This window comes from Amblyomma maculatum, chromosome 6, assembly GCF_055883805.1.
Source record: "Amblyomma maculatum isolate TAMU_Amacu chromosome 6, ASM5588380v1, whole genome shotgun sequence".
Classification (NCBI taxonomy): domain Eukaryota; kingdom Metazoa; phylum Arthropoda; class Arachnida; order Ixodida; family Ixodidae; genus Amblyomma; species Amblyomma maculatum.
In genome coordinates, this window is record NC_139349.1 from 157,478,311 (window position 1) to 157,490,662 (window position 12,352).

The window sequence follows — 12,352 nt, forward strand, 5'->3', positions numbered from 1 at the left end:
TTCTTGAGGCAGGCTGCCTTTAGTCTTCTGATGTATTGAAACGACATAGGAACAATTATACAGCTGTTCTTTTTTCCCTCTTGTGGCCTAGACTTTCACGTCACAGCCATCACTCAACTGCTGAAACAGAAATCGAAACAGCGGAGAAAAGAAATTCGATTATAAATTATTGAGCGGTCGTAGACAGATATCACGTGACGACCCGTGTACAGTAATGCCTTCAGCGAACCAATGGCACATCATGTGGGACTGTGCCTGGTTCTCGACCGAAGCTACATTCAAGAAATACCTGCCCGAACTTCAAAATGCTGTGCAGAGTGCGGACAAGGACAGTCAACTATGGGCCATCCAGCAGGCTTGGGGTGCACTCGAAAAGCACAAGCCTAATGGCCCACCACAAATGGGCCAAAATGAAGTAATGAAGAGTAGGGCATAACTCCGGGTTAACGCTTGGCCAGCGTCACGACGCATTAAACCATCGTTTGCAGTAATTTCAATAAAGTTATACATATCATGTGTACTATTAAAAAGGATAAAACACAAACTAAAAATTAGGTGTCTATACTTGTTTAATGGTTTCCTGTGGTGTTATTCAAATAAATCAGCTTTTGTTAAAATTTGCACTGTATGTTCTCCAAATTTCTCGGGTACTTTGTGCCAAATATTACAGTGGTGCAGAATTTATTTCAGCAATTTTTTAATTTCACATTTTGTGGCCTCGACTAGGCAGAGTTCTACAGGCAATCTGGCGTGTGCCTGATCACTAGACACACAACCCTTGATATTCATTTTATTTTTCTTTATGCATATTTCGAGCTTGCTTTTCACCACTTTAGACAAGTAATTACCCAAGCTGTTGATAAGAGTCACAAGTTTACCAAAACATGCACACAAGAGGTTTTGTGAAATTATCTACAATGTCATTGCGCGGTCTGTGATGTCACCATAATTGAGGTGGAACTGAGCTCTCGTTTCCTGGATTTTGCTCTTTTAACATATTGTCACGGTGTGAAGTCTCTGATCAGAAGTCACCGCGGGACACAGGAGTTACAGAAGTCACAGTGCGGCAGGAAAACTAGCAGGCCCGCTTCAACAGAAGAACTTCAGTTTCCTCGCCTCGAGGAGATGAACGTCGGTTTCTTCGCCTCGAGGAGGCACACGCTCGCGATCAGCGCAGAGGGAAGATAAAGAATGCAGCGTGTCATTGCCCCCCCCCGGGTACAAGAAGCATCGCCCCGATGCTGGAAGTGTGGGTAGAGATAAAAACAAACAAACAAAACAACCATTGCACGAAGGGCAGTTGCACTATCGGTCGTAATACGGTTTCAGGCGGACCACGTGGACCACGTCCGGGAGCGTGGAGCGTCGGGACTTTTTAAATCCATCAGGAACAACCTCATAGTTTAGGTCCCCAACTTGGCTTACCACTTTGTACGGGCCAAAGTAACGACACAGCAGTTTCTCACTGAGGCCTCGTCGACGTACAGGAAACCAAACCCAGACACGGTCTCCAGCTGTGTACCGGGAGTCACGGTGTCGGAGGTTGTATCGTTGGGCATCGCGGCGTTGCTGATTCTGAATTCGCAGCCTGGCCAGCTGACGGGCCTCTTCAGCGTGGTGCAGAAAGGTGTGAACATCTGCTTGTTGGTTGCCGTCGTCTAGATGTGGTAACATGGCATCAAGCATTGTGGTCACTTCACGGCCATGGACCAGATGGAAAGGTGTCATGTTCGTTGTTTCCTGGACCGCTGTATTGTATGCAAAGGTAACGTACGGGAGCACTTCATCCCACATTTTGTGCTCTACGTCGACGTACATTGAGAGCATGTCAGCGAGTGTTTTGTTCAAGCGTTCGGTCAAGCCGTTCGTTTGAGGATGGTAAGGTGTCGCCTCCCTGTGTTCAGTATGACTGTGAATTAAAATGTGCTGCAGCAATTCGGCTGTAAATGCGGCTCCTCTGTCAGTAATCAAAATCTCCGGTGCGCCATGGCGCAGGACAACGCAATTGATGAAAAACTTTGCAACCTCTAAGGCAGTACCGTTGGGTAGAGCGGAGGTTTCTGCGTATCGTGTAAGGTAATCCGTAGCAATAATGACCCACCGGTTACCGGAGTGTGAAAGGGGAAATGGTCCCAGCATGTCCATGCCAATCTGCTGGAAAGGCCTCGATGGTGGGTCTATTGGCTTCAAGAGTCCGGTGGGCTTAGTCGGCGGCACCTTACGACGCTGACAGTTGCGACACGTTTTCACATAGTGTGAAACGTCTGAGTTAAGTCGAGGCCAGTAGTACTTTTCCTTGAGCCTTGCAAGCGTGCGGGTGACTCCCAAATGTCCAGAGGATGGCTCATCGCGGCAAGCTTGTAAGATTTCATCACGTAGACACATAGGTACAACAATCAGGTACGGCGTTTGGCTGGCGGAAAAGTTTTTTTTCATGAGGACACCATTGCGCACACATAACGATGACAGAGCACGCTTGAAAGCTCTCGGAGCGGTTTTACATGCACCGTTTAGATAGTCCATGATGTGCCGAAGTTCGGGATCTGCAGATTGTCTTTCAGCGAGGCACTCTGTGCTGATGGCATTTAACAGTATGGCCTCATCAGGAATTTCATCTGCAGGGGGATCTACAGGGGCACGTGAGAGGCAGTCGGCGTCCGAATGCTGACAGCCAGATTTGTACGTGACAGTTATGTCGAATTCCTGTAATCGTAGACTCCATCTTACAAGACTGGTTGAAGGGTCCTTTAGGGTTGCAAGCCAACATAGGGCATGGTGGTCAGTCACTAACTTGAATGGTTTCCCGTAAAGGTATGGCCGGAATTTCGACGTCGCCCACACAATGGCTAGACATTCTTTCTCTGTTGCAGAATAGTTCGATTCGGCTTTAGATAGACAGCGACTGGCGTAAGCGATTACACGTTCTTGGCCGCCCTGGATTTGAACTAGAACGGCGCCCAAGCCTATGTTGCTTGCATCGGTGTGAAGCTCCGTGTCGGCGTTTTCGTCGAAGTGAGCCAATATGGGAGGTGTTTGTAGGCGGCGTTGAAGCTCTTTGAATGCTTGTTCCTGTGGTGCGTCCCAAGTGAAAGGCGTGTCTGTCTTTGTCAGACGTGTTAGGGGCTCGGCGAGTCGAGCGAAATCTTTGACGCAGCGCCGGTAGTAGGCACATAAGCCAAGAAGTCGTCGAACAGCTTTCTGGTCTTGGGGCGGAGGGAAGTTGGCAATAGCTGTGGTTTTCTCTGGATCCGGCAGGACATCAGCGTGGCTTACGACGTACCCCAAGAACTTGAGCTCCGTATAAGCAAAATGACACTTCTCGTTCTTTAGCGTAAGGCCAGAGGATGTTATGGCTTGCAAAACAGTTTCAAGGTGCCGAAGGTGCTCCTCAAACGTTGGAGCGAAGACCACAACGTCGTCAAGGTAAACGAGACATGTCTGTCACTTGAGATCTGCAAGTACGGTGTCCATAAGCCGTTGGAAAGTAGCCGGCGCAGAGCAGAGACCAAAGGGCATAGCCTTGAACTCGTAGAGCCCATCCGGAGTAATAAACGCCGTTTTCTCGCGGCCCCTCTCATCTACCTCTATTTGCCAGTATCCGGATTTCAAGTCAATTGAAGAGAAATATTTCGCGGAGCAGAGACGATCCAGAGCATCGTCTCTGCTCTGGCAGGGGATAGAAGTCTTTCTTTGTAACTTTGTTTAGCCGGCGGTAATCCACACAAAACCTCAGCGTACCATCCTTTTTCTTCACAAGAACGACAGGTGCAGCCCATGGACTCCGCGAGGGCTGGATGACATCGTCGCGAAGCATCTCTTTCACTTGGCGAGTGATAGCGGCGCGTTCAGTCGGAGACACTCGGTAAGGTGACTGTGAGAGGTGGCACGGTATCATCCGTAATAATGCGATGCTTAGCGAGATCGGTTCTGCCAACAAGTGAAGAGTTGGAGAAGGTCGCCCGATAGCGCTGGAGGAGCTGGTTCACTTGGAGATGCTGCAGTTGAGAAAGCGCAGGGTTAATGTCGAAGTGTAAATCGGTGGTAGGCCTCTCCATCTCGGTCAATGACAGCGTCGCAAGTCCAGAGGCTTTTCGAACATGCGTGATACCGCAAATATGAGCCACTACAGTCCCCGTGCTTAAATGCTGGTGCTCACCGCCAAAATTTGTAAGTAGGACATCTGCTTTGCCGTCTTCGAGGCGAACGACTCCTCTGGCTACAGCAAGACTGCGTTCGAAAAGTAAGATCTGTTTGCTCTCCACGACACCTTGAAAGTTTCGCAGTGTATTCGCAGCCACAGACGTCATCACATTGGAACGGGGCGGAATAGTGACGTGATCATCAAAGATATGCAGTGCTGTCGGTCGCTCTGAAGCACTGTGTATTGCGTTCTCAGTCGATAAGGTCACTGACTTAGTCTGCAGGTTGATAACGGCTCCATTCTCTGCTAAGAAATCCATGCCAAGGATGACGTCGCGGGAACACTGGACAAGTACGACGAAGGATGCTAAGTATGTTTCTTCTTGCACTGTTACCCTAGAAGTGCAGGTACCGGTCGGCGTTATCAAGTGGCCTCCGGCAGTACGAATTTGTGGGCCTGTCCAGGGTGTAGTCACTTTTTTCAGAGTGGCGGCGAAAGGCCCACTCATCACAGAATAATCGGCGCCGGTATCCACAAGCGCTGTCACGTCGGTTCCGTCCATTGAAATGTTCAGGTCGGCGGTTACGGCTATGGTGTTGCCGGAACGTCGCGAGGTCCGGTCACGGCTGCGGTGTGGTACTAGCTGATTTCGTGTCGTCGGAGAACTGGAGCGCCGAGGCAGCGGATCATTGTGGGGCGCGTCGTGTCGTCAAGAAATGGAGTGACCATCCAGTTGCAGCGGTGGAGGAGCTTGAGAATTTCGTCGATGAGCAACCTTCCCTCCAAAGGTTGCCGCATCTAGTTTTCCCGATGGGGGCTAGGGGAGCGGACCCGCGTCAGGCCGGCATTACCACGTGTCTGCGAGGAGTATTGGTGCGGTGAAAGCGACCGCCAGTAGTCATAGGGCGTTTCGGATGATTCAGCCAAGTACGCATCGATGGCAGGGGGCCGTTCACCACGCTGCGGCTTTCGCGCGTCGGCGCTAAATCCCGGCAGACCCATTCGTCGGTAATAGCAATCGCGGAACAGGTGACCAGCTTCGCCACAGTGGAAGCACAGCGGGCGATTATCGCGAGTGCGCCAGACGTCGCTTTTGCGTGGACGCACCTGAGAAATTCGAGCGGGAGGTGCTTGACGAGTGTATGCAGGGGCTGCTTGGTGCTGACTGGGAAGTGGATGCTGACTGGGAGGTGGACAGGCACGACGAGTGACTGCGGCGTAGGTCATGGCCTGTGGTGGCATTGGCGGGAGCGGATCGGGTGGATTGAGTGCTGGTTGACCTCTTCCCGAACCATCTGAGAAAGGCTGGATACTTGAGGGGGTGCTGCCGTCGAAAATAGTTTTTGCAGCTCCTCGCGTACGACGGCCCGTATGGTCTTGCGGAGCACGTCAGTGCTACTAGTGTCCGCGATGGCGGCAGCAATAGGGATGAACGGCCGCTCGTAGTGCTTAGATCGCATCTCTAGAGCCCTCTCAATGGTAGTGGCCTCGGATACAAATTCCCCGATGGTCTTGGGGGGACATCGCACTAATCCAACGAAGATCTGTTCCTTAATTCCCATCATGAGATAGCGAAGTTTTTTTTCTTCGGACATGTTTGGATCAGCGCGACGGAATAGCCTCGCCATGTCCTCGAAGTAAACGAGGACGCTCTCGTTAGGGAGCTGAACTCTCGTCTGTAGGAGCAGCTCGGCGCGTTCTTTGCGAAAAACGGTGGTGAAAGCTTGCAGGAACTGGTCCTTGAAGGAACTCCACGTGATAGTAGTCTCATGATTTTCAAACCATGTACGAGCTGCACCGTCGAGCAAAAAAAATACATGCTGCAGTTTCTGGTCGTCGCCCCAGCGATTGTACTGGGCTACTCGCTCAAATTTATCTAGCCAATCTTCCGGGTCGTTGCCGGGAAAGGCTTGGAAGATGGGTATCTCCCGCGGCTGCTGCAACACGAAGGAGGGGGCAGTGGTGTCTACGTGCGTCATTGCGGGTGGTTGTGTTGTCTCCGAAGGTTATGCTGGAGAAGATGGTGGCGGCCTCGCAGTACGAGAAAATTGTAGAGGCGCGAATTCGGGATCAAGACCTCGAAGCCGTCGGCTACTCTGATGGTTAGGCGTAATCTCGGTGGTAGGAGATCCTTGAGGGCTGGAGTCTCGGCTGGTTGGAGGTGTTCGGAGCATGGGTTGCGTTACCCAGCAGCTACACCAGATGTCACGGTGTGAAGTCTCTGATCAGAAGTCACCGCGGGACACAGGAGTTACAGAAGTCACAGTGCAGCAGGAAAACTAGCAGGCCCGCTTCAACAGAAGAACTTAGTTTCCTCGCCTCGAGGAGATGAACGTCGGTTTCTTCGCCTCGAGGAGGCACACGCTCGCGATCAGCGCAGAGGGAAGATAAAGAATGCAGCGTGTCAATATTTCTACTTGATATACTGAGAAACTTTCTGTACCAGACAGAGGGGAGTTTAAGAAATGTGATCTGGTAATCAGTTCAAAAAGACCCCAGAGTTGGCCTTTAACATGTCTGCTTGGTGAAAGGGAGCTTAAAGATTTTAAATACTACACCTGGTTTGTAACCTCTGCTTCTTTTATGGACAAAACAACACAGAAAATTTCAGCCAGTGAATTTTTTCCCAAGTAGAAATTTTTATCCCTGAGGTCAAACGTTACAGCTACCCTCTAATGATAACTCCTGACATCCTTTTTTCTCTTACTTATCATGAAATTCAGTCAGTGACATGTGGCTTCTGGTATCAGCAAGTAGTCTATGCTAGATCTGGAAGTGCTAGTTCCCACATAATTAAAGTAACACTGAGGACAAATTAAAGTTCATAAAGTGGGCAATGTTCGTGGAATACTATGCCTAGACAGATGGACTAACATGCTCCAATGGCAAAGACGCAGCTTTTACAAGAACAGAGCTTGTACGGGCTAGAAGAAGCAAAAGACTCAACGCAAGTATTGCCACCATCATGCACGGCCATGAACGTGCTGCAGGAAGCGGTAAGGAAAGATCCTTTCTTGTTGTGTAAGAATGGAGCATTGTAATACCAACTAACTGAGGATGCATAATTTCAATTTCACATTGAGAATCATGTCAAGCAAGTCAAGACGGCATCTTGTGGTGAAATGTTGCCATCTGAGAGTACCATACGCAACTACATTTCTGTGCAATTCTATACCCATTTAATAAGTCCACAGTGCTAAAGAAATATGGACACACAGAACACAATGGATATGACAAGCACTGCACTTCAATTAAACTTTTATGACTGAGCAACAACGAAGTAATTTTTTGGATGAGAAAAAAAAAAAAGGAAACCCTTCGGCCTCTCTCCCAGAGTCAGCAAGCACCTGATCCTTGCATAGCAAATCAATCAACCTTCATCAAGTCTGCGACACCACACCCGCTGCCTGCTGCGCAAGGTTCATCAGTAAACTCTCTGCTTCAAGGCGCTGCTTGTTTTCAAACCACTTTACAGACATCCCATTTTCGCACCACCTAAATTGTTTCCTGCCAGGTGCTGCCTCAATCTCGCTCCTGTCGCATTGAAATTAATGTTGCCCTAAAATTATTCTTAGATTCTGCTATTTGAAATCCCCTGTTCACCTCCACTGCCTCAAAACACAGTGTTCCAGATTCCCCAAAATGCAATCAAGACTACCTATGCATGAATGTCGTGATGGCATACTTCCGGTACTGTGCATATCACAATTTGCACCTTGCGAGTGTCCACCACGAAGAGTATATCAGCTCCTTCGCTGTCCTATCGGTTACATGTATCCGTAAGAGAATCATTCAAGCCTCCGGCTACTACAGACTTTCACCCATTCCTGTCCTTACCCAGTTTTCCCTTACTCTGTCCTCCTTTGGCCATCACTCGTGCATCCCCATGCACGTTTTCTACCATTGCATTTCCCAACGTCACGTGCTTGTGTCAGCCAAAACTACCAAAGAGCACACATCTGCCTCTCGAACCATCCCCTCCATGCCACCGCCCTTCCCTTGCTTTCTCAGAGCACTGCTTTCCCTCCACCTATTAACCTTTTCAATCCGCCTTTAGCGCGAGGATGTGGCGCCATCATGCGGGAGCGGGCGGGAAACACATTGAGCGGCAGTGTAGCAGACGACGCGAAAGCGCACCATACGAAATGGCCACGCCAACGCTGGTAGAAAGCGAAAGCTTCCCCCCTTTTTTGGCCTCGGAGCGGAAAGTAGTGACAGTGATTGCAGCATATCATGTTCACGCAGTGTGGGGGAAGGTAGAGCGTTTTCACAATCCACTCATAACGCAAGTACGCATATACTATTTTCGTATTGTAAGAGCGTGTAGCGCGGGCCGTGTTCGACGTGACAGAATGAGACGCTCTCAGCGTGCAGGTTTTCGGCAGACAGGAGAGCGTGGGGGCAGAGAGAGAGAGAGAGGGATCTCAAAGGGCAAAGCAGCCAGGGGTTTGCTGATGCTGCAGAGCTAGGTGGAATCGTCTCCTGTGACTTTGAGCGGCGCATATGCGCAGGGTGTCTTGAGTTACCGAGCACAATGCGGTCACCGCGGCGCTGGCATGGTGCAATGGGCGTCGCTTCCTCCTCGCGTCATCTACAACCGTGCAGCTATAGGATTTCATCCACGAAGATCGGCAGAGAGTCTCATGTACACACCCCGTGAAAAGGGCATTGTCCAGAGCGATCCACTCTGCAAGTGAACGAGCATGAACCCTCCAGGAGACTCATTTATTGTGCCGGGCAGTTTCCTTGCCGTTGCAAACAGTTGGACGAAGACGACGATTATCAAGCTCCCTAACGAAGTGCATCTGATTGCGTACATTAAAGGAACAAAGTCCGGATGCTTTGGCGTGCACGAAGGCGAGCCTTTAATTAAAAAAAAATACTGTGCGTCGTGCAAGTGTCAAGTGCGTCATACGCTCCGAGCGGCAAAAACACAGATACTACAGGTATGTATGCATCTAAGCGAAATAGGCATGATGAAAAGTACCTGCTGGAGTTTTCACCCAGGCTGTAGCGCACCAGTGATAGCTGCAATGAGAATTTCTTCGGTGCGTGATTGCTTCAGTTGCACCGGGGCCTGAAGGCGATGTATTTTGTCCCTTCTTATCTTTATGTGCGAAAGGGCTAGGTAGCTTAGATATCACAGGCGGCTGTGTGCGCTAGGCCGTAATATTTAGCATGTTTTACCGCGACTGCCACCTCACTAACAAGAAAAAAAAAAAATGGCGTTTTAATGCACTGCCGTTCGTGAGCCTCATGACCAGCTCAACCACTCGGCTCGCTAACGGCGGTGCATCACAACAAACACCCTTTTTTTCTTCTTTTTAGTCAGGCGGCAGTCGCGATAAAACATGCTAAATATTACGGTCTAGCGCACACAGCCACCTGTGATATCTGCGCTACCCGGCCCCTTCGCACATAAATAAAACAAACGACAAAATACATCGCCATCAGACGCACCGAACAAATGCTCATTGCGGCTATCACTGGTGGGTTACAGGCTTGGCGCAAACTCCGGTAGATATTTTTCATCATGCACATTTTCTTTAGATGCATACATACTTGTAACGAAGTGTTTTTCGCACAGTAGAGAGCACGCAGTCGGCTGCCAAGGTCGCCCATTCACGTCTTGATGCTTGGTTATGATGGCCACCATAGCTTGGTTGCCCTAATCCAAGCTTCACGCCGTTGCAGGTCGCGGCTCGCTGAAGGAAACCTAACAAAACGCGTCTTGCGTCCCGGCACGCCTCGAGAGTGGCAGCCGTAAGCGGCACAGGTGGTTGGCATCGTTTTACCGAGGCTGTGAACGTGACCGCGCCTCCAGCCCCCGTGCGTTGGCTATGAGTGCGGCGACGAGAAGCGCCGTCGACGCCGCTCAGTGTGTTTTCATCAGTCGCCGCTGGGGCTTCGCGCATGCGCAGAAAACTCGCGCAAAAGGCGGATTCCAAGTATTTTGGGAAGACCGTCCCTATGAGCAGACTTTTTCACTCTGTTTCAAATATGTATTTTGTGCTAAGTGTGTGATAACAGAGGTTAAAGGAAACAGTGGTAAATATAGGACACATTTCTAACCACAACACGGGCTGAAATCCATTTGATGTCCAAGTAGGTACCTCTAATGATTACTCCTAAGATTGTTTATTCCCTAATCTATTATCATGGAATTCAGCCACTCATATGTGGCTTCTGGTATCAGCAAATAGTCTACACTATATCTCGAAGCGCAAGACTTCAACTGGCCAGAGATCACCGTTGTTTCAGTCAATAGCAAAACCACTGCAGTAACTGAAATGTGCACTATGACTGTCATCAGAGTCAGAGTTAAGTCAATAATTCTTGAATTCAGCATCAATCAAGTACTTCGGTCACCCAGGGGCATCCATCCTGCTGGAACAAGAGATTCAAAAACTGAATGCCGCGAACAACCACAGCAAGGATCCTTTATCTGCGGAAGTAACAGAAAGCTTAAGTAAAGCCCGTTTCCCATGCAAACGAAACTGCTAACAATGTCTGTCGTGACAACATAAAAGCCAGTTTTGAGCTGTCACAGCGGCTCGAGCAGCCAGAGCGACACAGTTCCAACACACTGGAAATTTTTCGCTCTGTTGCTGCCACTCGCTGCTGAGTTCGCTCAATCGCTTGCATGTGAACTAGCCTGAAGGGGCGATGAGACAGTCTTTGCGGAATCCGTTCAGGTCGACTGTAGTGCGGTCGGGCTTCTTCAGATTTCACGAAGCAACACTAATCAAATCTGCCAGCCATGTCGGGTGTCCCAGCCAGCTGCAATCAGTTGTCCCTCTATAGGCGCGCAGTTCGCAGGTGCTCAAAACTTCAAGAGGGCAGAACAAGTCCAAAATTTCTTTTTGCTTGCTTCGAGTACATTGGAGAGTTGTAAGGAGTGAGCGCACGATGCAACAAGGGCATGGCGAAGGATGTGCACAGGGGACCACTTGTTACACTCCCAAGTGTCAAAGAGCCAATGCTTTGACTCTTAACATCAACAAGGACCAACTCCGCCCTATCCGGTATGCACGCCACCCTCACGCAAAATGCAGCACTGCGGGCGTACACACGAGAAAAGCGATATGGTTGGTTTGCAGGGTTTAACGTCCCAAAGTAACTCAGGCTATGAGAGATGCCGTAGTAGAGAACTCCGGAAATTTCGACCACCTGGTGTTCTTTAACATGCACTGACATCGCACAGTACATGGGCGCCTTGCTTTTCACCTCCATCGAAAAGCTGCCGCCGGGACCGGGATTCGATCCCGCGTTCTTGGGAACAGTAGTCGAGGGGAAAAGCGATATGGATGCTCTTACTGTGGGCAATAACAACAGCTTGCAGCCCTGGCAAAAGGGATGCTGACAAAATTTGTATAATGCTTTTTGTAATCTACACGCCACATATGAGCATACAACAGATGAGACATAGTCTAACAGTGCGATTAACATGGACAGGCAGGGTATAACTGAGATAACATTGTGGTGACTATCAACTGAATTTTTATTCGGGAAGGACTGCCTTTTATACACAAAAAACCTAACATTCATGGAACAGACAAAATAAACAGATACCACGATTAACAAAAGTATCCCTAGCCACAGTAATCTACAACTTGTGAGCAAAAAAAAAACAATTTAGCTGACTGAACACTGATTGCAACCAAGAATCTCATTCTTGTGACGGCTAATCGACAGTTTCACGGCATATGCCTCTCCATATTGCCAGAAAAACTCTTCAGCCACTTCGCACAATGCTTAATTTCAGTATAAAATGCATGTGCCCTTAAAGTCTGGTTAGCACACTCTGCAGTTCTGACCGTGACGAACCAGGTTGGAACTGGGTACTTGTATCAGGGAATCATGATGCTCTATCAAGCGTGTATTCAGACATCGCCCAGTCTGACCAGTATAGGTCTAAAACCGCCCTGCATGTCAAAAACACCTGATTATGGCGGGCACTGCATTTTTACTGGTTGTTACGCCCACTGCTCAAGCGTGTTCTGATTACTGGACATATCTTCCTTAGCTTGTTATCTGCTTTGAAGCCAACTTCGACATCGTATAGTTTAGCAATTTTCTTTAAGTGGTGTGAAACCCTGTGAATGTAAACCTTCAGCCTTGATGTTGGGGACCTGTTCTATTCCCTTTCATTATCTCCATTTATGAAAAGTGTTAAGAATTGCATCACCACTGATAACAATAAGCTGACAT

The 12,352-nt window shown here is 49.1% G+C and overlaps 1 protein-coding gene across 1 annotated transcript in view; it reads right to left on the reverse strand.

The window, feature by feature from the left end:
• The window catches only part of LOC146187249 (protein Spindly-B-like), a 53,855-nt gene that overhangs the window by 38,325 nt on the left and 3,178 nt on the right, over positions 1-12,352 (reverse strand). The gene's annotated exons all lie outside the window — the stretch shown is intronic.